The sequence below is a fragment of the Podarcis bocagei genome (assembly GCF_964188305.1).
Source record: "Podarcis bocagei genome assembly, chromosome: 8".
In the NCBI taxonomy this organism is placed as follows: domain Eukaryota; kingdom Metazoa; phylum Chordata; class Lepidosauria; order Squamata; family Lacertidae; genus Podarcis; species Podarcis bocagei.
Window position 1 is genome coordinate 13,317,829 of NC_138133.1, and position 27,742 is coordinate 13,345,570.

At 41.7% G+C, this 27,742-nt stretch overlaps 1 long non-coding RNA gene across 2 annotated transcripts; it reads left to right on the forward strand.

Moving 5' to 3' along the window:
* The first annotated feature begins 4,215 nt into the window (after positions 1 to 4,215).
* On the forward strand, positions 4,216 to 27,742 carry LOC308593985. 2 transcript variants are annotated; one of them, XR_014011188.1, is made up of 4 exons: positions 4,216 to 4,448; positions 5,698 to 5,762; positions 16,226 to 16,386; positions 27,545 to 27,742. It is a non-coding gene; the product is annotated as an uncharacterized lncRNA (long non-coding RNA). The 2 variants fall into 2 exon arrangements; XR_014011189.1 differs by lacking the exons at positions 4,216 to 4,448; positions 5,698 to 5,762 and adding an exon at positions 15,781 to 16,014.

Below are 27,742 nucleotides of genomic sequence, written 5' to 3' on the forward strand. Positions count from 1 at the left end.
AGTGTTTAGGACTGGGGCATAAATAGGACTTTTTGTGGGAAATTGCAGTCATATATAATTAGCAAGCATAGGGCTGGTTAATACCACAGAATTGTCAGCATCGCCCTTGAGCCAGCGCCACTAACTGGACTCATACACTTCAGCCCCGACTGGGCTAGGTGAGCTGGGTAGCACTTCCAGAGACCACCTTCTGCACAGGAACAGGTCAAAGTGCTGTGGACTCACAGCTTAGAGTTGTGAGCACTGGATTCACTCCAACAAGAAGACAGTTGTCGTACAGCAGAGTACAGCAGAGTATAGTAGAGCATAAACGACTCGGAGAGCAGCTCTGTAGAATATCTTCTTTTATTCTATCTACAACTATAATACACAACTATGTACGGAGCTAAATGAGGTCTAAGCGAAAATGCTGAACTGCACTGAGTGTCTGCAGCTGCTCTTAGCAGCAACCTTATCTATACACACGATCTCTCTCTAACACTCAGTCTTTCTCTCTCTCTTTGATGAGGCTGGAGCGAAATAAGTAGAGAGCAGAAACCGCCCTCTCCTCTCTGAAGAATCAGCAGAGAACATCAGCAGATTCTTGGATATGGGAGGGGTGAAATCTCCTCAAAAATTGTATTCCTAGACTCAGCTAGGTCACAAATAATAAATTATTATTATTATTATCAGAGGTCTTTGTAACACAGAGTAGGTCTGCCAATGGACCTGGTACCTGAAGCCAGCTCCTCATAGAGCACGTATTCCAAAGAGAGAGCTGGGGCTGAGAACACAGCCCTGTTTCACACCACTCTTTATAGGGAAGGCGTCCAAGGATCAGCAATCGTACCGGATACTAACGAGATATCCCTAAGTGGAGATAGCAGCAGCTTTACTAGAATTTTGGGAAAGACTAAAATGAGAGCAAGGGATCTGCTGAGGTCAGCTGATTTCCTCAGTGAAGAAGCCTCTTACTCACCTATGTCTTTTCCATATCATCAGATCGTAAGTAATAGAGGCTGATAGTGTAAAACCTTTTTGAAAAATAACCTTTCGGAGAGAGACTAGAATTGAAGTTGCAGTTTGGTTTTTACCTTAAGTAAAGATCGCTGTATGTAGCTGGGCTCTAAAGGATTTCTAGCTATTGGTGGGACACGCGGTAAGGATCTCATTCTGTGTGTTCTTTACACGAAACTGACCCAGTATACAGCTACTTTGCCCAAGGTCACTTTAGCTGCACTATAAAAAGCTGTTCCTCTCCACTAAGGGACCCTGGCCAGCAGAGACGCAGCAAAGTACGTAATGAGGAGTTCAGCTTCATTGAATCGTAGTAACTTGTGGTGAAGTTTGTTCCTACTGTTCCCTGGGAAGTAGAAGTACTGTGCAAAGAAAAAGGAAAATGTTAAAAATGAGTGCAAACCTTTCTGACCTTTGGTTTCCATGATGCCGCATCTGGATCCCAAATGGGGATTATGCACAGCATCTAACTCACTAATTGACTAGATGCCTATATATAAATTATTGGTAGGTAGCTGTCCTTAGTTCTGAACACCTGAGGACAATTAAATTTCCTATGAAACTGTTCTGGCTTATATTGACTAGATGCCTATATATAAATTATTGGTAGGTAGCTGTCCTTAGTTCTGAACACCTGAGGACAATTAAATTTCCTATGAAACTGTTCTGGCTTATATTATATTCCTTATCTTCTGCATTATACATGTGTCCCAATGAAGGGAGCGCTTTCCTGAAGATCTACCTATTTGTAGAACAACCGTTATTCAAGATAACTGGGACAAAACTCTGCAACTCCAGCCATTGTCATTCCCACTGCATGTTCAGACTCTGGCATAACAGCATCTCTGAAAACAAAAATTACAGCATAGCTTGTGAGAAATGATTTGTGGTGATAGCTCCCTTGTTTTTACATTTCATTGAGGGCATATACACAACGGCTCCCCATGCTCCTCCTACAAGACTTCAGTGCACAATTGGAAATGTGAAAAAGAAAGAAAGAAATGCCCCCATCTCCCACAAGTGTATCATATCACACAGAGTTTCATACTTCCTCCCTCTGAAGAGAGACAGTCCTCTCACACTGTTTGCTGTTATTTCCCCAATCTGCCATACAAGCAAAATACTCTCTCTCTCCTATTAGTAGGACTCAAGTCCATCCAGCTGAATGGAAGATTCAGGATGGATAAAAGGACGCAGTTGAACAGCACATGGTTGAACCAGGGCTTTATTTTTCAGCTGGAACTGGCCGGAACACATTTCCGGCACCTCTCAGGCAGGTGCCATTGCCATTCTAAGAGAACAAAGGAGGTTTTCTGGGGGGGGGGCGGAACTGACTATGTAATTTGCTCCCACAAGATGTAGTAACGACCACCAAACTGGATATATTTACAAGAGGATAATACATCTTTAAGGTCCGTACAGTTAAAGCTATGGTTTTCCCAGTAGTGATGTATGGAAGTGAGAGCTGGACCATAAAGAAGGCTGATCGACGAAGAATTGATGCTTTTGAATTATGGTGCTGGAGGAGACTCTGGAGAGTCCCATGGACTGCAAGAAGATCAAACCTCTCCATTCTTAAGGGAATTAGCCCTGAGTGCTCACTGGAAGGACAGATCCTGAAGCTGAGACTCCAATACTTTGGCCACCTCATGAGAAGAGAAGACTCCCTGGAAAAGACCCTGATGTTGGGAAAGATGGAGGGAACAAGGAGAAGGGGACGACAGAGGACGAGATGGTTGGACAGTGTTCTCGAAGCTACCAGCATGAATTTGACCAAACTGGGAGGTAGTGGAAGACAGGAGTGCCTGGCGTGCTCTGGTCCATGGGGTCACGAAGAGTCAGACACGACTAAACAACTAAACAAACAACAACAAATACATCTTTAATGGCTAGTAGCCTTCATGGCTTTGTTCTATGTCCATGTCAGGATGCTGTCAGTGGCTCCTGGCTAGTTGCCCATGAAATGCCAGGGAATGGTTGGAACAGGAAGACTGGGAAGTGTGCGCTCAGTCTGATCAGCTTCCCTTCAAAGAGGAGGAGGGGGAAGCTTTGCCTTCCCCTTGTCTACAGCATTTTCAAGAGAGAGAGAGAGAGAGAGAGAGATGCTATACCATTCATGGAAGACTTGCCAAGTTATGAGATAATGGAGGAGGAAGGGGGGTGAGAGCACAGCTGGCAGAGACCTCCCTGGAGAGTGTGGGGGGATCCTCCATCTTCTCAGGCCCGTTGGTCCCTCCACATTCTAGAACAGAGAAGGCAGAGGGGTGGGACTCCTAGGACTTCCCACTGGTGCTCAGGATGTTGTTGAGGATGGAAGAGGTGGGGTCAGAGTAGCCAACAACTCTCTTTGTGTGGAGATATGGATTCTTGTCTTGCAACCAGATGACTGAATAAAAGGGTCTATAAAATATGAACTGCTTGTTATTCTTGCCTTTGATGCTACAAGAGTGGGAGAGGACTCTCCACACCTGACAGGATAGTATAAAGACAAGGAAAAGTTTCTTACCGTCCTTTTTTATTTCAATCTTTACATAGAGAGGCTATAGAACACAGACTCTTGGATAATGGCATTGTTCCGAGTGAATCTCCACCCCCACCCCACCCCATCTCTCCCACTTCTTCATTCGTCATTCTCATCATCTCCTCTACGGGTGCTGCTATGTGTCGTCTGTCTTTGAGCTCTTTGCTCTCCTACTTTTAAGGCTCTCCGGGTTCTGGGAGATGGAGGGTCTGGAATGCTTTCTAATGACACCGTGTCAGCCGGGTGTTGTTCTGACTCTCCCATGATTCTCCAATCCCCCCCCCCATCTGCCTCTGAACTACTACCTCCTTCAAACCTCTGTTGCAAATCTAAACTTTGTTTCTATTCCTCCTCCCTGGAAGGGTCAGGATGGGGAGGGGGTCTCCACCATTCCTCCTCTACCCAGTTCCTGACAATTAGTTTTCTTTAACAGAGGAAGCAGGTTTTCAGATTATACACAGCTCTTTTTCAGGCTTTGATTATGAGAGCAAAAAATAAACATCCAATAGTCTAGATAGAAACAACTGGGTAGTCAGGCTGATGGTTACTTAATTGCAGAAATTTGCTGGCCATTGATGTTGGCATGGAGATAGTCTAGGTTGAATGCAAACATGGCATTCTGATGTCAAGTGTGATGTCACAAAGAGGATCTGCTTTAAGTCTTGGTAAAGCCAAAAACAGTTAACAGGCAGACTGCATCTCAGCCCTGTTAAGATGGATCTCCATAATAGGTGATGGATAGTTTTATTTGGGGGACATATTAACTTATACAATTGGGGAAATTTTTAGATTGGTTTGCCAGTTTGTAACCCATCAAGTTGAGGCCAATAGATATACATTCACAGCCTTGTATCCATCAAATAATCAACTTTATGTGTGACTTTGGGATGGATTCATACAATCACATTTCCTTTCTCAAGAAAGTTGGAAGGTAGGTAATTTGAATGGCTATTGCTCTCTGCTCCCTGCTGTCAGGATCCTGGCTCGTTGCCCAGAATAGTATAAAGACAAAGAAAAGTTTCATACAGTCTTTTTTTATTTCACACTTTACAGAGAAAGGCTATAGAACCCAGCTTCTTGGATAATGGTGTTGTCCTGAGTGAATCTCCACCATCTGTCTCTCCCACTTCCTCATTCGTCAACTTCATCACCTCATCTACAGGTGCCACTAAGTGCCCTCTGTCTTTGAGCTCTTTGCTCTCCTACTTTTAAAGCTTGCCAGGTTCTGAGAGATGGTGGGTCTAGAATGCTCTCCCATGATTTCCCAGCTTTCCTTCTAATCTGCCTCTGAGCTGCAGCCTTCTCTCAAACCCCTTTTGTAAATCTATACTGTCTTCCTCTTCCTTCTCCTTGGAAGTGTCAGGATGGGGAGTCGGTCTCCACCATCCCTCCTCTGCCCAGTCCCTGACAGTCCATTGTCAGAGGCCTTATGCCTTTCTATATGAGCAGCTGGGAATTGCAGGTATGGGGAATACTGTTGTTGGCCAAGCTCAGTGGGGTAGTTAAATCCATTGAAAAGGGATTCCTCCTCCATCCATAGTAACAGAGTTATTAACTAGAATGGGTATACATATTTTTATGCTGCAGCATCCCCATGGAAGCATTTTTAAAACTTTAAGTACAGTATAATGAGCAATACAAGGTTAGGTACCAGCCTCCATCCATTTGCAGTGCTTGTTCTCTTCAACCATCATGTAATTTTGTTAACATTATGTTAGAGGGGGAATAGATTGCTCACCTCTTCTTCCCTTTGGCAAATGACTGTACTGTTCAAATGGTGACAAGATCGCACTGGCCTATTTGTTCTGAATGTTTGTATGTGATTCCAATAAAGGTTTGATGATGATGATGATGATAATGATGATGTTAGGGAGGGAGAAGAAAGCCACAACGGAAACCCCCCACCCTGTTATTTAGACTTTCAATTACCGTTTGCAGCCTGCCTGGACACACAGCTCCTGCAGTGAGCTTTCCTGTGCCACTCATCCCATTTCAGTCCCTCACTCCTGTGCTCTGGATGATGATTTATTGCTGAACAATAAACAGTTTTCATCACAATCTGCCTGGTAGTAGCTCTCTTTTAATGTTTATATATTTTTGTGTTCTGTTAATAACCGCCCCCTTACCAATCCCCTCTGGGTGCTCTGGCCCAGTTTATAAGTTGCCTTTTCTTTTGACAGACTTCAATTTCCTGACCATAAATTGTAGAGCATATAATAATCCTTGCCTCACAAATCCCCGGAACGTAAGTAGCTTCTGTAACATAACCTTTAGTGGTGGCAGCAGAAACAGAGGAATTCAGCCTCAATACATTGATTGATTGATTGATTGATTGATTGATTGGATTTATATCCTGTCCTTCGTCCCACACAATACACTTTTGATTTTGTGTGTAACAAGCACATCTGTGACACCCAGGATAATATTTTCTGGGGAAAGTTTATTGGAGAAAAGTGGAACAGCTCAGATCATTTTTGCAACATGGATTATGCACTCACATGCTGTTGTCTCTGCTGTCAGAGTATTCATCTATTTCAGAAATAATGAGTGCCCTGAATGACCAAATTCATGGATTTGGGGAAGTACATAGAAAAATCCTGGTTAACATTTCTAAGATAGGGCCATGGTGATTTTCTTGTTTTGCCAGTTCATACAGTATGGCTCATTGGGGCCATCAATCAGTGTTCAGCACCAAGTTGTATTGGAAAGCTGTCTGAGCTTGCCACATGTAATCAGACTTCTTCATAACGGAAAGAGTCCTCCTTTGTCAATCTCCTTGATTATTATGTTGGAATCATTTTAGAAGCTACAGAAGGCATGACACTTCACAAGGCTAAGATTACACAAGGCAAGTGATCTCATTTGCTCGGGAGCAGACCAAGCACCGGGGGAACATCCGTGCACAAGTGTGGCGTTGCAATTACGAGAAGGAATTTCTGATACATTATTTGATAAATGATCAGAAATGTCCTCTGAGTCATTTTTTGTTTCATTGCTTACTTCTTGTAGGAGTGAGAAGTAACAGGTGCCGGATGGGAGATAGTTCTGTATGGAAAAGTCACTTCTGAGCAGCTTTGGACATGAAAGGATAAACACTATTTCCTCTCTGTCTCGATGAATGTGCATCTCCTCTGAAATAAAGTTCTTTTTATCTCCTGATGAGCAAAACAAAGAGAGAGGGAGACTAATTAGGAAAGCAGGAGCGATTTAGTTCCATGCCCAAGGTTGGGAAACTGCTATAAATGGGGTTTTTGTTTTAAAAAAATATTATTAAAATAATTCAACATTAATACATACATATTACGAATATACAAACAAACATACATTTCATACAATCCTTTAAAATATCCATACATACCCACACTCAATCCCACAGATACTTCCTTTTCCCACCACCATCCCTCACCCCACCCTTGTGTTAGACTTCCAATCTACTCAATTGCAATTTCTTTCCACTTCTATTACTTTCTTTCACACACTTTTAAACGAACTTTTCTACTTCTTTTTCTGTTACACATTGTTATCCATCTTATTTAGTATTTCAGTATTTATAACGGAACTTATTTATTCTCATAGGAGTTCTGATTTTTCAATATGATTTTGCAAGTATCCCTTAAACACCTTCCAGTCCCTGTCTATCTTCTCCTTTGAGATCCTTCCAATTTCTCCCATTGTTTTGGATATATTGTAGTACTCCAATAATTTGGCAAGCCACTCTGTTTTTGTCGGTATTATACCACTTTTCCAATTTTTCGCATTAATAGCCTTGCAGCTACTGTTGTGTATAAATATAATGTCTTGTCTTCTTCCTTTAGACTTCCTGGTACTATTCCCAATAGAAAACCTTCTGATGTTTTCCTAAATGAATATCTGAACATTTTTTTCATTTCATTATATATTGGGGAAACTGCTATAAATGGTTAGTGTACTCAATCATTAGGAAAGAGGTGCTCCCCTGTGCATAGTGGGATGGAATAAATGGCAGGCCCAGTCCACCTGAAAGAAAGGAGGGAGGAAGATTCCTTCTATCTGGTCAGTACTTCTCGTATTGTCTAGTGCAGGAGTAGGGAACCTCTGACCTAAGGGGCCAAATCTGGCCCAGGAAGGGTCTCTGTTTGGCCCACAAGGCTGTTTTCCCCTAAACTACACTCACCTGCCTTGCACCAGACATATGTCATCAGGCACAGGGCTGGATCAGCTATGTGACTGTTCTGCACAGGGAACTCTGTTTGCCCAGCCAATCCCTGCAGAAAGCAAGCTTAAAATTGTTGCCTGTCAGATGATAGGCAGTGGCTTCAATCCTTCAAATCCAAGAATGGGCCATAGGATCAGGGGCTAGCTTCTATAAATCCTTCTCCACTTTCCTTCATCTCAGGATGTCAGATGTGGGGAAGGCAGGGGTCCTAGCACTACAAGGATTCTATGCAAAACCTTCCCCAAGCACATCTGATAGGCTTAGAGGCAGACAGGGTTGGTCTGCGTCTTATGATGTTTCCTCAGACCAGTTCATTACTCTAAGAGAAGCATTCTGATCAAACACACTCTGCCTCAACCTTCTCTTTCAGATGCCCATATCTCCGGTTCATTTCCTTAATGCATGCTAAGAGTTGTCTAACACCTTGCATATACAGTGGTACCTTAATTCATTCTGGAGGTCCGTTCTTAACCTGAAACTGTTCTTAACCTGAAGCACCACTTTAGCTAATGGGGCCTCCCGCTGCCTCCGCACCACCGGAGCACAATTTCTGTTCTCATCCTGAAGCAAAGTTCTTAACCAGCGGTACTATTTCTGGGTTAGTGGAGTCTGTAACCTGAAGCGGCTGTAACCTGAAGCGTATGTAACCTGAGGTACCAATGTAGCTGATCTGTGGAAAGAACTTTATGATCTGAAAACAGAGACGATGTGTGTACTTTTGTAAACCCAAGAAAACCATTAATAAAAACAACTGGGGGATAAACCAAATTGGTCAACAATACTAGTACATTAGGAGTGGCATATTACTGCAAACAAGCCATCAGATAACCAAGCAAAATGAAGATATTTGGAATCAAAGAGTTTAGAGGGGTATCCCCCCCCCCAAAAAAAAAGCAGGACTGTCCACCTTGGCAATATTATCTATTTTTCAAAATTAGTATTTCAATAAGAACAAGAACTGACTTCTTCACATGTGGTTTTTGTCTGCTGTTAAAATGTTTTCCAACTATCATGAACTATTTAAACTCATTTTATGAGCAAAGCTTTGGCCCACTTAATTTCACTTATCAGTATCTTAATGCCTTGGCTATGGATATCGATAAAAAGGCTCAATTTTTTTATTTTTTATTAAATGTACTGGCTTTTTCTTTCCTTTTGGCCATTGTGTTAGCGTGGTTTTAACAGAGATTGTGATTTAGGGCCATTTTGATGGCATATTTAAATGCAATCTTTGTCTCTTCTATGTCCTGAGGTGCACCATTCCTTTGTACAGCAAAACAAAGACCAGAAAGTTGAAACCATCTCCTTTTTCCTCGACTTCAATAAGAAAAGGGGGAAAACACAAAGCTTTTCAAAAGGTGTTTCCTTTGCCAAGGCTTGGTAAGAGAAGACCAGCTGATATTCTCCTCTGCAAGAAGTTCACATTTCAAAAAAGTCTGGAACCAAATAATCTCATATAGAATAAAATATATTTCTCCTGCTTTAAACAGAAAGCATTGGCTTGGATCCAGGTCTGCTGTGCTGCAGATATAGACCAGTATGAAGTAAGCAGCACATAAGCGGCACACCAGTGAATGTATGTAAATACACCAAAATCTTGAGGGAGAATTTCCTGAAGAAAGAAATTAAATATTGTAGCTTAAGCCAAGAAGGAATGTAACATATGGACTGTAAGTAGAGACTTTTGTACTTGTCTGTTCAGATATTATTTAGAAATTTTATTTAAACACTAATAAGTTTTGGTTTGTGCCACCAGTGAATGTTTATAAATATATCAAAAACATGAGAGAGAATTTACTGAAGAAGCCCAAGACTCTTTATGGACGAAACAGGTGACAAACGCCAGCACCCTGTCTAACTCTCGTGCGTAACATCACGGACACTTTGTTTGATCAAACTTACCTTTGTTGATATCTCCAAGAGCCTGGCTAAAGGAACTTTAAAGACTGAATCTTCCTTTTGGACACAATCTGAATGAGTTTTCTGTTTGTGGCTTTTGTAGTAGATCTTGTACCTTGTTCTCTCAATTTTTTGGATTATTAATATGAGATTTAGAACGTAGAATGGTTTGGTAGTGTTTTGTGTGCCGCTTATGTGCTGCTTACTTCATACTGGTGCTGCAGATATAAGCTGCAGAGGAAGCTCTCCACCTATGAATGAGAAGATCCCATGGGTGGAAAGGAAAAGAGGCAATTTTCAGCTATTTCCTTTTCCTCTGAAATTTTCAGTTCCACTTCCCACACTGTTCCAGTGGGACCCCCACTCCAAGAAGATGGGAGGGGCAGAGAGGAGCACAGAGGGAAAAGGAAAATTGAAATAATCACAAGTTGGTAGAAATCTTCCACCTGTGAGAGAATCCGCTTTGTAGGATTCCAGTCGAACCCACTATGGATTCCACTCATTGTTGTCTCAGGAATTCTTGGAAAAGAACATCTTAGTCTCAACTTTTGGATGATAAAATACAGACTAAACTCTTGTTGCAAGCTCCAAAATGTAACTGGATTAAAGGCCTTATTTATGTAATATAAAGTGGCTTGCACATGATACGCATTTAATAGAGAGGAGAATCCACCAGCGATCCCATTTTGCTGTTTGTTTATATTGTACTATAAATTTGACATGGTGTAAAGTGTAAAGCTAAGGTTTTCCCAGTAGTGATGTATGGAAGTGAGAGCTGGACCATAAAGAAGGCTGATCGCCGAAGAATGGATGCTTTTGAATTATGGTACTGGAGGAGACTCTTGTGAGTCCCCTGGACTGCAAGAAGATCAAACCTATCCATTCTGAAGGAAATCAGCCCTGAGTGCTCACTGGAAGGACAGATCCTGAAGCTGAGACTCCAATACTTTGGCCACCTCGTGAGAAGAGAAGACTCCCTGGAAAAGACCCTGATGTTGGGAAAGATGGAGGGCACAAGGAGAAGGGGACGACAGAGGATGAGATGGTTGGATAGTGTTCTCGAAGCTACCAGCATGAGTTTGACCAAACTGTGGGAGGGGGTGGAAGACAGTGGAAGGCGGTGGAAGCCTGGCATGCTCTGGTCCATGCGGTCACAAAGAGTCGGACACGACTAAACGACTAAACAACAACAAAAAGTGTAAAAACTAAGAAAATGTGTGATTGTTAAAATGACACACACACATATAAATCGTAAGCCCCAAAGGCCATCTAATTTATCCCAATTTTCTCTCTCTTTAGCCAATGCACTTGTCTCCCGGAAGGGAAACTTGAGGTGATTTTTTTTGGGGGGGGGAGGAATCTGGTGTCCCATTTTTCAGTGAGTAATAATAATAATCATTTATTTATATGCCACTCATAGACATGCAAAGGACTTTAGCTATTGTGTAAAGAGGATCAGCCTGCTGATGGATCTCAGAGTCTGGAGTCCAGCTGAGGGGTTTTTCTCCCTTTTCAATTTCTCGATGTAAATATTGCATCCTTTTTTATATATATCCTTATTTCCAGAAATACTGATTACAGCAAAGTAGTGAGTGGGTCGAGTGTTGCTTTTTAAAAAAAGAAATGAGGCCTAATAACCAGTTGTTTGATGTATAAAACAAGAGGTATCAGGACCTTATCTCGCCTAGCGGTCATGTCTCCTACCTCAGTGTCAGGTTGAAAGGATATGTGAATTTCTGTTCTCTGTATTTGTCATTTTTCCAGCGGTAAATTCAGTTCTCCACATTTCTGTAGAGATCTGTATATTTTTAAAAATCCTTATGGAAATTTGTCAGCATTTTACAGCAAATGTCTCCGAATAAACAAAATTTTGCATGCAATTTTTATTCATGTACACATTTTTGCAAGCAGTTTCCCATAATATAACACATTTTAGTCCTGGCCATCTTGCAACAAATTGGATCCATCAGCCTCTGAGAGAGGACCATCCTCATAGCCTCTGCAGGGAGGGAAAGGGGACTGAGAGCCATAATAATAATAATAATAATAATAATAATAATAATAATAATAATAAATTATTTATACTCTACCCATCTGGCTGGGTTTCCCCAGCCACTCTGGGCGGCTCCCAACAGAAAATTAAAAACACGATAAATCTCAACATGAAGTTACTTGACCATTACAAGGTGCTGATGTCAATATCCCCCACTTTCGTTCCTCCCACCACCACCCCTGGCCCCATTCCCTGTGAATTTCTGATCTGCTAAATTCTTCCCTGGTTCAGGTTTTTCTGGCATCACTTGGTGGTCTCACCCAGGAGACCAGTATTTTTTAAAATGAAAAGATGGCAGCACTACAGGCAAACGCCAAAAAACACACATGGTAATATGGCCACAAATTACAATGATAAGTTGGACTTCAAAGAATATTTCATCATTACCGCACCAAACTGTGACAGCTTCTGTAAATAGAATGTTTAGGATAAATGAACTTCAGCTACAATGGAATCCAGACTTTTAAATTCCTGCTTTTGTCAGCATCTAGAGCACTAAGCACTTTAGCAGATCACCCTTCCCTCCCCTTTACTAAAAATTATTCTGGTAGGAAATTGTGCTAAATCGTAAGCCTTCCAGCAAGCTTAATTAGCGGAGTGTACAATAGAGAACATCTTTCTCACATCAGAGCATGTTCTGCTCCTCCCAATTAGTAGGACAGTTACAAATAGTGCTAAATCTCTATTTGCACTCCTCCAGCAAAGCCGTGTGATCCTGGGCTGTCCCAGGAACTCTGCGGAACGTAAACCGCTTACTAGCTCACATGTGCCTGTGCCATTTTTGCATTCTTATTCCTAGCAATGCCTTACCTAATTAAGAGCTTTATACTGCCGAGCAGAATAAAACATGCTGAGCCCAAGCCACTTCATTTGATCATGGGAAATCGTGAATAAAAGTGGAAATACCTTTCAGTTTCTGAAGCAAGTGTTCCTTCATTGTGAAGCATGCAGAGTTTGTTGAGCAGGATTTCTGGAAGTTAAATATAACCCCCCACAATAGCATGTTATCATAAAAACAGAGCCAGGGTTGGAAACGAAATGAGATGGCTGCTAAAATGCTCTCCTCTGAATTTTCGGTACTGAATATTCACAGGATCACAAGAGCATAAGAAAAGCCTGCTGGATGAGACCAATGGCCCATTTAGTCCAACATCTTGCACTCACACTGACCAACCAGAGGTCTACAGGAAGTCTATGTCTATGTGGCTGGGGAAGCCCAGCCAGATGGGTGGGGTATAAATAAATTATTATTGTTGTTGTTGTTGTTGTTGTTGTTAAGACTATTTACAACTTTACTACCACGCAGATAGTAAGGCACACTTCAGTCTTCCATGCTGCCTGCACTCAGCTCAGCAGTCTCTCCCTTGCAGGAATCGCACAAGTCAATGATAGATAGATAGATAGATAGATAGATAGATAGATAGATAGATAGATAACTGCTGTAGACAGTGGCGTAGCGTGGGGGTGCAGGGGGGGCCGGGTGCAACATCTGCGGGTTAGGGTTAGGGGGTGCAAATCCACGGGTTAGGGGGCGCAAATTACTTGCCTTGCCCCGGGTGCTGACAACCCATGCTACGCCACTGGCTGTAGACTAAAGAATCTTGCACCTTGATGCTTTGAGAATCTTCAAGAATCTTCTCACAGTTTCTGGAAACAAATGGTCCTTTCTCACTGACTCTAACACACAACTTCAGTTTTTGGTCAATACTTTTGGAAGGAAATTAGCTTGATATCACATTCGGCTCATCCTATTATGAATTCCCAGGGTCCTTTTATTCCCTGAAGGCCAGTGATTCCCTCCCCCTCCTTTAACATTCGAATGCTAGGAAGGCAGCTAGGCACAACACATTAAAAACCACAGTGGAAACATTCATTATAAGTCATTCCACTAATAGTCAGGGCACTTTAGGATTAAAAGTTTAATTATATTTGGGTAAAAATGTGGAAGGAAGCTAATTAGAGGCATCCCACCCGACTTTGAAGAGGCTTCATTCAGTCTCTGCAAACATTACTAATACCAAATGATGTTATAGACAGCTTGCAGCAGAACCTGCAGAACAAGACATGGGAGTACAACATGCATCACAAGAAAAACAAGTCTTCCAAGACTTACCACTTGAAGGAGAAGCCACAAAATGAAACGCACACAGCTGAAAATAAACACACAGACATAATCATACAAAGCTTTCCCTCTATTTTGTTTTCTTTTATGCTTGTAAAGTAGAGGACAATTATGAAACACATTCTGAGGCAAATGTACTACAATTTGTGGCAATTTCAACAAGGCATATGGCCACATCCAGTCCTATACTTTAGCATTGTAGAACATCAGAAATAAAGCCCATTTTCTTGTAAACAAGACTGCATACACACTATACGTTTCCCCAAAGTATCCTGGGAACTGTAGTTTATTAAGGGTGCTGGGAATTGTAACTCTTCAAGGAGAAAACTATACTACCCAGGATTCTTTAGAGGAAGCCATGTGCTTCAAATGTACAAAGCTCAAGTTACATTTTTGTCTTCTTTTTGAATGCATACAACCTTGCTGGTCAATGATATCATTACAACTATGTCTCAGAATCTCCAGTCCATTAACAATTTTGTTGTGTGTTTGTTTGTTTGTTTTATGTTTTTGCTGCATTCTTGGGTGATTTGTCATTCTTGCACATACAGAGAGCTAGTCTGCTAAAAAAAAATATGATTGCAAATTTAATTTCTTTATGTTTCTTCCCTAAGATGATTATGGTGGTGATATACTAATAAAGGAACTAGGTAACTAAGGAAGTTTAAACAATTTTTTCATTATTATTTTTTTAATAGAATTTTTTAATTGGTTTTACAAATTTTTTTAAAGACAAACAAACACATAAAAAGACATACAAACACGTATAATTTCATAACATTTTTTCATAAACCTCTTTTCCAGGACTTCCCCATACCCCCCCTTTCTGCATCCCATTGTCCATACTTTTTTAGCAACTTCTAAATCTTTCTTTCCAACCTCTATCGTCTTAGTCTTTTCTTTAATCTAATCTTATATCACTGTAACCCCTTTTTTTTTTTCCTGAGAACCTCGACATTCTAGCATTCCAATTTTTTCATTATGGATCCAATAAGTTCATGTTTGAGATGATTAAGAATGCCTGGGGAACTTTTCTCTAGTTGCACTGTTTCCTTTAGCTTGTTCGCAGCTACAGAAAAGAAAAAGAAAAAGGGATCAGTCCAAACCCTGGTCTGCACACAAGTGCCCCCCTGTCCTTCTTTAGTTTCCCTAAATAATGTAAGCCTATAGCCCAGGATAAAAGGGACGCGGGTGGCGCTGTGGGTTAAACCACAGAGCCTAGGACTTGCTGATCAGAAGATCGGTGGTTCAAATCCCTGCGACGGGGTGAGCTCCCGTTGCTCGGTCCCAGCTCCTGCCAACCTAGCAGTTCGAAAGCACGTCACAGTGCAAGTAGATAACTACGTACCGCTCCAGTGGGAAGGTAAACGGTGTTTCCATGCACTGCTCTGGTTCACCATGCTGGCCACATGACCCAGAAGCTGTACGCCAACTCCCTCAGCCAATAAAGTGAGATGAGCGCTACAACCCCAGAGTCGTCCGCGACTGGACCTAATGGTCAGGGGTCCTTTTACCTTTATGGCCCAGGGTATAAGCAAAAGCAATAAACTTAAATGAAAAAGGAAACTCCACAGAACAGATTTAGCTGTTGTGGAGGAGAACAGCCAATCTTTGTCTCAAGAGGCAACAGCAGCCCCAGCCCCCCCAATAAAGGAGCACATGGCTTCAGGCCAGGAGCTCTTGGGTGGACAAACATTCTCACGAGTAGCTGGATTTCTCCCTCCTGTTTAAAAGTGTGTTGTGTACTCAGGGTCAATTATTGGACTGCTCCTGTGCAGTCTCAGATGTTTGTTTCACATCCTGGTCTCTGGCCTTGTCCCTGAACTTATCTGAATTTGTTAAGGATAATGGTTTAATTCCTTGAATTGGAAATGTTTGCTTATGTTGAATTGCTGGGGGGGGGTTCCTATGGCAATAGTTCTCATGTGATTGGCTGACTGCGAGTCACATGAGAGAAGCATTCCATTCAATTGTGACTGTTATTCAAGTAACTGTCATTTTAACTCTATTTTTCTGCTTCTCTCTCTCTCTCTCTCTCTCTCTGTGTGTGTGTGTGTGTGAGAGAGAGAGAGAGAGAGAGAGAGAGAGAGAGAGAGAGAGAGAGAGAGAGAGGAGAATAGCTGCTGAGAGAGACATCTCAGGATACTGCTGAGGACAGTGTGTGTTAGTGTGTGATCTGTCTGAAGTGATCCCTAAACATTTATAGGGAGAAGCCTGAGCATGAGATTGTAAGTATATTCTTCTAAGTTATATGTTTGTGAAAGTAAAGGTTTTAATATATATATAGATATATAGTCTGGACATTGCATATCATCAATACACACACACACACACCAGAACTGACCCTTGCTAGTGCCCAAAGGGTTCTGAACTAATCCCTTTTCTTCTTTGGAGTTTGCATGGTCAATCTGCTAATGGGTTACCTTCTTTACTTATAAGAAAGTGCACCTGTTGCTGTTCTTGGGTGGGGACCAGGACATCCTGAAAGGTTGATTTATTTGGGGTGCTACAACTGAGAAGATGCTCTGCTTTGAAGCCATCTACAACATCTCTCTTGCCAATAGCATATGAACCACGACCCTAAAGATCTTAAGATTCAGGTAGGTATTTACAGGTAGGTGGAGATATTTCAAGTAACATGGTCCCAAGCTGTTATCAAGTTAGGATATTATCATCTGTGTTTGGATGTGCGACAGCTGAAATAGCTAAAATCACAATTGGGCAAGTGGTTGCCAAGGAAAAACCCTTTTTCTTGGTGGTGAAATAATTACTGTACAGGGCAGCTTCCTTGGTCAATATGTAGTCTGAGGCTTAGACCTATTATTCACCCAGGCATTCACCTGATTTTGGATGCTGTTCTATTTCATTACTATTCTTCCCTTCTGCTTTTTGGTCTGTTTTACTTGTATAGCTGATTTGTTCTTGATGTTTTGCCGATATTTGTCCTAGCCGCTCTGAGAAGTTTGTGATTTAAAAGAATTTTTTTACATAAGCAAGTGGTGGAAACACCCCATAACCATTTCAAAAATAAAATTCCAAGATGTTCTTACAATAAACATTTCTTAAATTATTAAACTTAATAAACATAAGGCGCCAAGATTTGGCTTGAAACCGAAGATTTATTTTAGCTGATGGATTTGACTGTTGGACAGGGTGTTCGTAGGGAAATGTCTGTATGAAGCAAGTCCATGTGGTGTATAAACTAAAATGAACATTTTAAAAGTAATTGCAAACCCTTCTGTAGCAGATTGTTTTCTGAAATTTTTATTACTCATGGCTAAAACTATTGTATCAATAAGTGAGCAGCTGTCTGAGATCTGTCTGGGATTCAGTGTCTCTAGTTCGCTATAAATATTCCAAGCAGCCTCTCTAAAATGTCAACTTTCTTATCCTACATATGGCTCCTTCAAAAGATCTAGGAGAGGAGACAAGCAATATGCTTCCAGTTTCCTGTTCTCATTAACAAACTTTTCAAGCTGCCCCATGACACTGCCAGAAGCAATGTAGGCATTAATTAATATCTGTGTACACTGCCTTGGTTCATTCAAGCTCGGTTTGCAATTGAGCAAGGACTGGTTTCAGATTTTCTCTGGCTTGCCAACTGGGTATTGACCAATACACAAGCGAAGTGGAGAGTGTCTGGGGATGGAGGTCAAGGGTGATGGTACTGTAGATCAGCAGGCCATCACAACCCAAATTAGCCAGAGGCAACACAGCTCTTTTTCACAGAGGATGCTGAGAGAGAGATCCAGGAATAAGTCCAGGATAATCTGTAACTAGAGGTCTCCTGTCAACAGTTATAAATGTTTGATGGACAAAGATCACATAGATATGGAATTTAAGACTAAACAGGATATATCTGATTATGCAGATAATGGAATGGGTTTTTTTAATGGTATACATAAATATGCATTAGATACTGTGACTTGGGAAAATCATTATAAACTGCTACTATTAAACAGATGGTGTTATACTTCCACCAGATTACAAAAGACATTTGTTAATCTAAATAATTCTTGTTGTTAAGACAAAGTAAAAGCGCTCTCTCTCTCTCTCTCTCTCTCTCTCTCTCTCTCTCTCTCTCTCTCTCTCTGCATATTGTGAGTTTTGAGTCTTCACTTTCTACTTGGAAGACCACAATTACTGTGATTGAAGTGGTATTACTTAGGACTCTGAATGATCCTGACTGGTAGCCAGCATTGTTGGAGTACACTTTAACAGTTATTTCTTTTACTTGGTTCAGATCGCTAGCCCTTTGGTATTAAATAACCCAAATGCAGATTGCTTTGAATAAATTGACAGGTTTACACAATCGGAAGCAAAGAAAGCAAGCCTTCCTTTAGGTTACCTGTGGAATAACTCCGCTCAAATACTTCCCAAATGTAGCATTATCTTTCTGCACAAGAATAACCCAGTAATCTGGAAATCACTCCCTCCTTGGGCCTCTTAATCGCAGTTTGACACCATATGCAGATAGGTCACACGGTCTCTTGGTAGGTTCTGACCACAATTTATGAAACACCGAGTTGCAATTTCCCTCTGTTATTCCCTCCACCACCTTCTGCAGCACAATGAAAGCAAAAAAGATTCAGGTGCAGGTAAAAGAAAATCTAACTGTACACTGGGACCTCACCCTTGCAGAGATGCTTCAAGAATTCAAAACTTCTTTGGGCATTTAAAGTGAACACCTGAAGATGGCATCTGGTTCATGTGTCCAAGCTGCACCCATTGTCCCCATCTTCACAGGCAACCTTCACAACTGGAGAGTGAAAGGGGCTTCCAACTGTGTTCAGTTGAATCTGTTTAGATGGCCCTGCATGACCAGGAAACCTGAGTTAGCTCATGGAGCGCATTCATTCAAGCACACTTGAAACCCACTTCAGATTTTACCTCTCCACACCAGTCATGGGGTCAAGGAGACTGGAGGGTGGTGCATGCCCCATGGCCCCTTTACGTTTATTCATGTGATGCTTTGTGAATTCCTATACGGAATTAGTCTCTTCACACTTCTCAGACTAAACTGTCCACTTAGCTGTTTTGGTGGATTTTGCACTTCTCAAAATATTGTGATGCAGAGCTCAGCTGTTTAAATGTTTTTAAACACACACACACACACACACACACACACACACACACACTTAAATACAGATTTTTTTTGGGGGGGGTGACCATTTAAGCATGTATTTTGAATAAATGTTTGAGAACTGATTTTTTTAAAAAAAACACACAGAGACTGATTCATGCAGAAAGGGGATGGAATTACAGTCATACCTTGAATCCTGAACACCTTGATACTCAGACGTTTTGGCTCCCGAACACCACAAAACCGGAAGTGAGTGTTCCGGTTTGTGAACCTTCTTTGGAACCCAAATGTCTGATGAGGCTTTCGTGGCTTCCAATTGGCTGCAGGACCTTCCTGCAGCCTATCGGAAGCTACGCTTTGGTTTCTGAATATTTTGGAAGTTGAATGGATTCCGTTCGACTTACAAGGTATGACTGTACTGGTCTGGAGGTGTGAAAGTGGCCAGGCCAGAAATAAAGAGATTTGCCCCTCCATTTGCTTATATAATGAGTCTCCATCAAGCCTACTTCATGATGATGGGAATTAACCACCCTCATTCCCCCATATGTAAGAAAACAGAAGAGATTATTTTAGTGGTAAAAGAGGAGAAAATGGTTGAATAATTTGAATAGCTATAGCTGCGGCATCTTGTCTTTTTCTCAAAAATGCTAAAACTCCTTGAAGTGATAGAATTATTCATTACTTCTTATACTTGTTTTGTAGGAAGTTAAGAGGGTGGAAGGGGGCTTTCATTGTAATTCAGAATAAGAAATATTGACCCCACTTACAAAGAAATCATAACAGGCCCATGAACAAGACTGACTGCTTTTATTCTAATAACACTTTATGACAATTTAGGATGCAACGAAAGTGCTAAGGGAAACGTTTCCATATCAAAGAAAAGTTGAAAGAAAAGTTAAAAGAACTGAAACTATTAAGAAAAAGTAAGAAGCTGATATTCTCCCCAGTGCCATGTTAATTTAGTTCTAAACATTTATTCTATTTTATTTTATTTTTTAAAAAGCCCTACTTCAACAAAGTTTTGCTACAAGAGTGGTTAAATGGGAGCTGGATGATAATACTGTCACATCAGCTGGATTCACTGAGATGGAAAACTATTTAACATGCTCATCAATGGTTCCTCATAAAGCTGAAGGTATTTTCAAGGGGGTATCATGACAGCTGCCTTCTGATCTGCATATACTTCAATATTTTTATCAATGACCTAGATGAAGGTATGGAGGAGACAATGATCGAATCTGCAGATAATACCAAATTAGGAGGGATAGCTAACATCTCAGGATGTTGTTGCTGTTGTTTAGTTGTTTAGTTGTGTCCGTCTCTTCATGTACCCATGGACCAGAGCACGCCAGGCACTCCTGTCTTCCACTGCCTCCCGCAGTTTGGTCAAACTCATGTTAGGAGCACATCTCAGGACAGAGGAATAAAATACAACTGGACCTTGATAGGATAGAAAATGGGTCTGACTCTCACAAAATGAAAATCCATAGAGGCAAATGCAAACATCTACATTTAAGGAAAAATAAATCCCACAGCCAGGATGTCCAGTGGTCTGGACCTATTGTAGTTGTAGATGAGGATGGAGGAGAATTTCATTTAGTTCACATTTTAAGCGAGCCAACCTAACTTGCATATTCTGAGCTACAACACACATCAGAATATAATTATTCATCAAATTTTCCATGTCTCAAAAATTGCTACCACTGCTACCCAGCAAGAATGAGGTGAGAGGTCTTTTGTGGTAAATTATTGTTTAGGTATACTACATATTTGAAAAAAATGAATAAATACAAATTTTAATACAGATGGGGGAATGTCACAGATTAATGCAGAAACAGAGTGAGACAGACGTACGGATAAGTCAATGCAAAATTGACATGCACTGGGAAAAGACTGATCCACTCATCCCTAAATGCAGTTTAACAGCACCTGAAAGTCCACAGGTTCTCTACACTTGTTACAGACAAAATGAAAGAAGTTCAGCGTGGAAATGCAACAAAGATGGCCAGCAGCATGGAAAGCAATGCAGGGGAGACCATGATCCAAGCCATGAAACTCAGAGAATGACCAAGGGCATGTCGCTTTCTCTGAACTTAACCCAGCCATCTACAGAGCATTGCCCTTCAGAGATCATAGAATCAGGAATCTCAGCCAAGGCATCCATGACAAATGGCCATCCAACCTCTTGGACTGCATCTCCCATCATCTGCACCCCATGGTGTGAGGCTGATGGGAGTTGTGGACCATCAATGCTTGGAGGTTGAGAAAAGCTGGCCTAACATAACTCACAGGATTGGCATGATCAGAAAATGGCCTTACCTCATGCCTTGGGCTCATTTGAGGAAGGGCAAGATATGAATTAAAAGAACCCCCAACTGTATCTAACACATTGTTGGGTCTTTCTGGTGATAGGCAACGAGTGCGTGAGAACTTTATGGGATGTCTCTGAGTAGGAGAGGTGGGAGGCATTTTCATTCAAACAGCAGGACAAGACAATCAGCCCCCACCCCGCCCTGTGGCCAGCATGGCAAGTTTATTCCCCTAACTACTGTGCGCTCTACAAAATAAGATATCTTCATTCAGTTTCTGTTCAACCATGTTTGAAATGTAAATTCTCACTCTGGCTTCCCCTCCCCCTTTAGAGAATATGGATATAAATGGAATGGAAGAGCTCAAACGATGGTATGCAGAATTCTGTGTATCTGAGGGAGGGGAAAACCTAAATTTCAGCTAATGCATTGCTCGAAGCAGCAGCGGCTTGGAATCTGGTTTGGCCCTTATTTTCCATATATTAAGCCATTGCCACTGTTTTCTTCTCATGACCCCTCCCTCTGCTCAATTAATGTGGTGGTAAGGGATCCTACTTTTTGAAATATAGAAGTGGAGAAAATTATAAAATGGATTTTAGGATTTTTAGAACAGAATGGCTATAATCCCATGCACACTTACACAAGAGTAAGTGTCAATGAACTTAATGTTTTACTACTCAGCTAGACATGTACTGTAAAGGACTGTGCTCTATAGTACTGGTTTTAAATCTTTTAAAACTCTTACCATTATGTAGGTCAGACCATAAAGAGAATATAGTATGCAATGCTTTGTACCTAACACCACTGGCAGATTTAAGACATTGCTGTAATTTTCGCCAGAAAAAATAGTATCAGAAGCTTCATAACCTTTTCAGAAACTAGGGAGGTGATTTCTCTTTCTTATACCTGGGGCTATAAACAAACAAAACAAAAAAACCACTTCTGGGCCGGGGAACAAAATTTTTGAGATGCAACACAGTGTGGCCAATTCCTTTTGAAAATAGGAAGCCGTGCTATTTGTTTATGTGTTTAAAAGCACCCACAAGGCACCTTACAAAGCATGAAACAAACATGTCCGTATCCGAAGCAGTTTATAGCTTATGTTGGTGAAAGTGCAAGGCCCCACTCAAGTTATCCAGAGGTTTTCATCAGATATAATAATAAGCAAGAAAGCATACATTGTTTTTTACTCATTAGGAAAACTCTATAATCTTGATCCATTCCTAATAAAATACTGGAATGCTGATTTATTCACATAGAATCATGAAGGGCCATCTATAGAATGCACCTATAGGCTGGGTGGCAAATGGCTGTCCATGCTTCAAATCCTCCAGCAAAGGATGACCCTGAGGCAGCCTGTTCTGCCATCAAACTTAGGATATTTCCATTGGGAATTTTATGGTAAAGATAATATGAGATCTTCACAAACCTCCATTGTGGCTGCGGGTCACAGTAATATTAAAATGGCATTGCTCAATCAAACCAGCAAGTCCAACATTCAGCAGCCACCAGAATGCAGCCACATTATGAACGTAATTTACGCAGCATAATAATACAAACAGAACACACGTAATACAGCACAATAATGAAACAATCATAATAGCAGTCCCCACCTACACACGCATTTAACAAGTAATAGATTATTTAATGGCCACCGCTTGGACTCCTGCAATGCACTCTATATGGGGCTACCTTTGAAGGTGACCCGGAAACTACAACTAATCCAGAATGCGGCAGCTAGATTGGTGACTGGGAGCGGCCGCCGAGACCACATAACACCAGTCTTGAAAGACCTACAATGGCTCCCAGTACGTTTCTGAGCACAATTAAAAGTGTTGGTGTTGACCTATAAAGCCCTAAACGGCTTTGGCCCAGTATACCTGAAGGAGCGTCTCCACCCCCATCGTTCTGCCCGGACCGTTCTGCCCGGTCCAATGCCAAGGGCCTTCTGGCGGTTCCCTTGCTGCAAGAAGCCAAGTTACAGGGAACCAGGCAGAGGGCCTTCTCAGTAGTGGCACCTGCTCTGTGGAACATCCTCATATCAGATGTCAAAGAAATAAACAACTACCAGACTTTTAGAAGACTTCTGAAGGCAGCCCTGTTTAGGGAAGCTTTTAATGTTTAATAAACTATTGTATTTTAATATTCTGTTGGAAGCCGCCCAGAGTGACGGGGGGTGGGGTGTAAATAAATTATTATTATTATTATTATTATTATTATTATTATTATTATTATTATTATTATTATGGCCTGGTTAAATAGGAATGTTTTTGGCTGGTGCCTAAAGACACGTAATGATGGCACCAGGCAAGCCTCTTTGGGAAGAGCATTCCACAGATGCAGACCCACCACAGAAAAGGCTCATTCTTGTATTGCCACCTCCAGACTTGTCATAGAGGAGGCACATGAGGAAAACCTCAGATGATGATCACAGGGTCTGGCTTGCTTCATATGGGAAGAAGCAGTCCTTGAGGTGAAAAAGGAAAAGAAAAAAAAAGGTAAAGGTAAAGGACCCCTGAATGGTTAAGTCCAGTCAAAGGCGACTATGGGGTTGTGGCGCTCATCTTGCTTTCAGGCTGAGGGAGCTAGCATTTGTCCACAGACAGCATTCCGGGTCATGTGGCCAGCATGATGAAACCGCTTCTGGCGCAACGGAACACTTCCTACGTATACGACTACAGCAAGAATGTTACTTGCCCAAAAATGGGAAGAAGAAGACATCCCAGCAAAGGAAGAATGGATACAAAAACTTACGGAGTACACAGAAATGGCAGAACTTACCGGAAGAATAAGAGATCAAGATAACAAACTTTATAAAAGAATGGAAATGGTTTATTGAATATTTACAGATAAATTGTAAACAGAGAAGAACATTGGCAGGATTATTGTAATAACCAGCAGTTTCATAAGAGTATATATTTAAAGAAGATGAATAAATGAGCAAATTGGGTTAATATGCAGAAGATATTAAAAATAAATTGAAGGAACTGCAGAAAGAGGGGGAAGGAAGTCAAGTTTTGAAATGTCAAAATGATAGTAAAATTAATGAAATGCTTAAACCTGAAAAGTATAATTTTTTTATCTTATTTTTTAAAAAGATGGGATTAGGCAAATTCAGGGAGGATAAAGCTATCAGTGGCCTGATGCAGCAGGGATCTTCTCAAGCTCTCAAAGAAGGAATGAAAACTCTCATTTGTTGTCCGCACCTAGTGCTCTGTGGTCCGCTGCCGCTGGATGTGGAGATTTAATTCCACTTAGCTATTGTAGTTAATATCTCTTGATGGACCTCACCACTGTCTCCTCTCAGTCTATTTTTGTTTAGGGTTTCAGCTGCCTGCAAAACTTGATGTCAGGAAAGAATGTTGTTTTCCCCTCAGGCCATTTGGATATTGGACATGTTTTTGTTTGTAGAAACCTTCCGAATGACTGAAAGATCCCCATTAAACTGTTCATAGTAGTGAAAGGCAGGGCACCGAAATAAGAGACATTCATTACGTAAAGCGAACAGTGGGGGATATTTCTGAACACGAAAGGGAGGACATGACAGTGCCCTTTAAAGTGTGTTTCTCTCAACGGCGGCAAGCAAATCTTCTCTGGGTTCAATTACATGCCTGTCAGGCCTGAAGTGGAACCAACCACCATGCCAGGAAAATGCAGCTGTGACAATTCCCTGTCTGCATTAAAACGAACATCTCGTTGGCAATTGACAATCTCAAAATGCACTGAGACTCCCTGATCTTTTTCTTTTCTCGCCTGTCCTGTCAGCTGCATTCTCCTCCCCTTTACAATCTTGATTGCTTTATAAATAAAGGATTCTCTGCACACGCAAACCTCTTCTAATGTGTACAGGTGTTTATGGTTGGTTTCTTTTAAAATTGGGCTTCAGTTATTGCTTAGCTTTCCACAAATGCAATCCCAATGGAGTTTTCTTTAAAAAGTTTAGGGCGGGAGGGGAGGAAGAGGTTTGCTTCAGAATGTAGTTCAGGCGTGACATGTCTCTTTCACTGACTGTGATAATTTGGATAGCCTGCTTCAGAGACTGTCCTCCTAAGAGCAGCTACAGGCATATTTGGTTTATTCAAATGATGCCTTTTTTATCCAGGGAGAATCAGAGATTTTTCATGGAACCATATTCCAAGGTAGCAGGGGGCACAGAGTTGAGAAGAAGAGAGAGAACAGGGAAGAGCTGACTGCAAAGTAGGAGAACAATAACAGTTTCTATGACTGGGACAAGCCTTGTTATGTTGAGTTCGTATTTTGCACAATTTGTATACGGTGCCTGTATGATAATGTGTGGTTTACCATGCCTAATAAAGGATCTTGATTTATTGAACAAGAGTTTCAGTCTGAGTTTGATCCAGAAAAGAGGTAGGGAATTATTTTTGGAGGAGGAGAGCTAGATCAGAAACTGGCCGACCCTCCACAGGCCACGTTTGGCTGAAGCACACCCAACTGTCCATGACCCTTCACCATATGGCGACAAGGGCAGGAAAGCTAAAACCATGGCTGCAGTGGCACTATCAGGAGTGTGCACAGCACATAGCCAGGCACTTTTTGTTTGCCAGGGAAGGGACAGAGAAACAATCAACATACGGCTCAACTGTCCTGTTTTAAGAGGGATATCCCAGATTTCCAGAAGATGACCCAGTTTCTAATCCCAATCCCAGCTGTTGGGGAAAATATATAATTTATCTTAAAAACCATTGTAACACTTGTAGTTTAATGGTGAATTTTGGACACAACAGAGAGGTAAAAGATTTGGATTACTATAAAAGATGTAGGAGGAAATGATTAACTCACTCTACGTGGGGCTCCCCTTGAGACTGACCCGAAAACTCCAGTGAGTGCAGAACACCGTGGCGAGACTCCTTACGGGGTCCTCCCTGTGGGATCACATTCACCCGGTGGTATACCAGCTGCAGTGGCTCCTGGTGGAGTAGAGGATCAGGTTTAAGGTGCTGGTTTTAACGTTTAAAGTCCTGTATGGCCTAGGACCCTCGTACCTACGGGACCACCTCTCTTGGTATGTCCCACAGAGGACCTTACAGTCTTCAAATAAAAACATCTTGGAGATCCTGGGCCAGAGGGAGGTTAGGCTGGCCTCAACCAGAGCGAGGACTTTTTCAGCCGTGGCCCCGATCTGGTGGAACGCTCTGTCACAAGAGACTAGGGCCCTGTGGGACTTGACATCTTTCCACAGGGCCTGCAAGACAAAGCTGTTCCACCAAGCCTTTGGCCAAGGCACAGTCTGACCTCTTCTGTAATCCTCATAGAACTCTAGCCCAATGGTTGCCATTAATTTGATTCTGAATTGATTTTAGAATGTATCTCAATTAATTGACTGTGATTTTATGTAAACTGTGCTATTTTTACTGTTGTTAGCTGCTCTGAGCCCGGCTTTGGTTGGGGAGGGTGGGATATAAATAAAATTTCATTATTATTATTATTATTATTATTATTATTATTATTATTATTATTATTATTAGGCAGGGCTGTCTTAAGCATATGCAATGCCAGGGTGCAAAGATCCACCCGGCGCCCCCCCCCAGGAGGGCGGAGCCGGCCTGCCACCTCAGCGATTCGCTGGCTCGGTCGCCCCCGAATTCGCAACACAGTGCCACTCACAGCAGAAGAGCCCATCACGGCGCTCTGACCGACAGGTGGGCTCTTCCCCGGATTCAATTCTCGGGCCCATGACTCTCAGCCTGGCGCCCCTGAGAGCCCAGTGCCCGAGTGCCTCACACCCCTAGCGCCTATGGGTAAGATGTCCCTGACAATAGGACCCACAAAGGGGAGGAGTGAAGTCCAGGAGATTCTTTGGAATCTAGTTTCTATGTTGGATTTGTGACTTTGAAATTTTAATCTGAAAAACCAAATAAATAAATTTATTAGAAATATATATTTTAAAAAACCCATCCCAGATGTCCTGTTTTGCTTCCCATGCTCTGGCTCACACCAGAGCGTGGGACCAAAATATGGAACCCCAAAAGCACACCTACATACCTTGCCTCCACACATCACACACTCTTCCTTCTCCTTCTGCTGTGTTTTTCCAGTCACTGTGCTTCCGGAAGCTGGCATCACACTTCCAGAAGTGGTGCTGGCTTCCAGAAGTGTAGTGGCAGAGGTGGTGGCAGTGAAACAAAGGCAGGCTTGATCATCTCACTGAAGACCCCCTCCATGAATGAATGACTCCCATTTCACGCATGTTCTGTATGTTGCAGGTTTGTATCATGTGGCTAGGATGACCGTTCAAAAGTTAGCTCCCAGAATTATTTCCTGATGTCAGACATCCAGCAATCTGAGAAGCAAAATGAAAATCCAAAGAGTAAATGAATAATACTTGCTTTCTTTCAACTCCAACAGGTACTGTGCCTCAGGGCTCCAGATGTGAACACCCACTGAAAACCTCATTTCCACACCTTCAGTTAAGGTTGCAAGGAGAGGCCGCCCCACATAAACCAGCTATTGTTGCACTATTGACTCTTCTCCAGGAAGTGCTATTTTCCCAGTGAAAACCCACTCATTAGCTCTAAATTGGAATAAACAGCATTCCACAGAAAA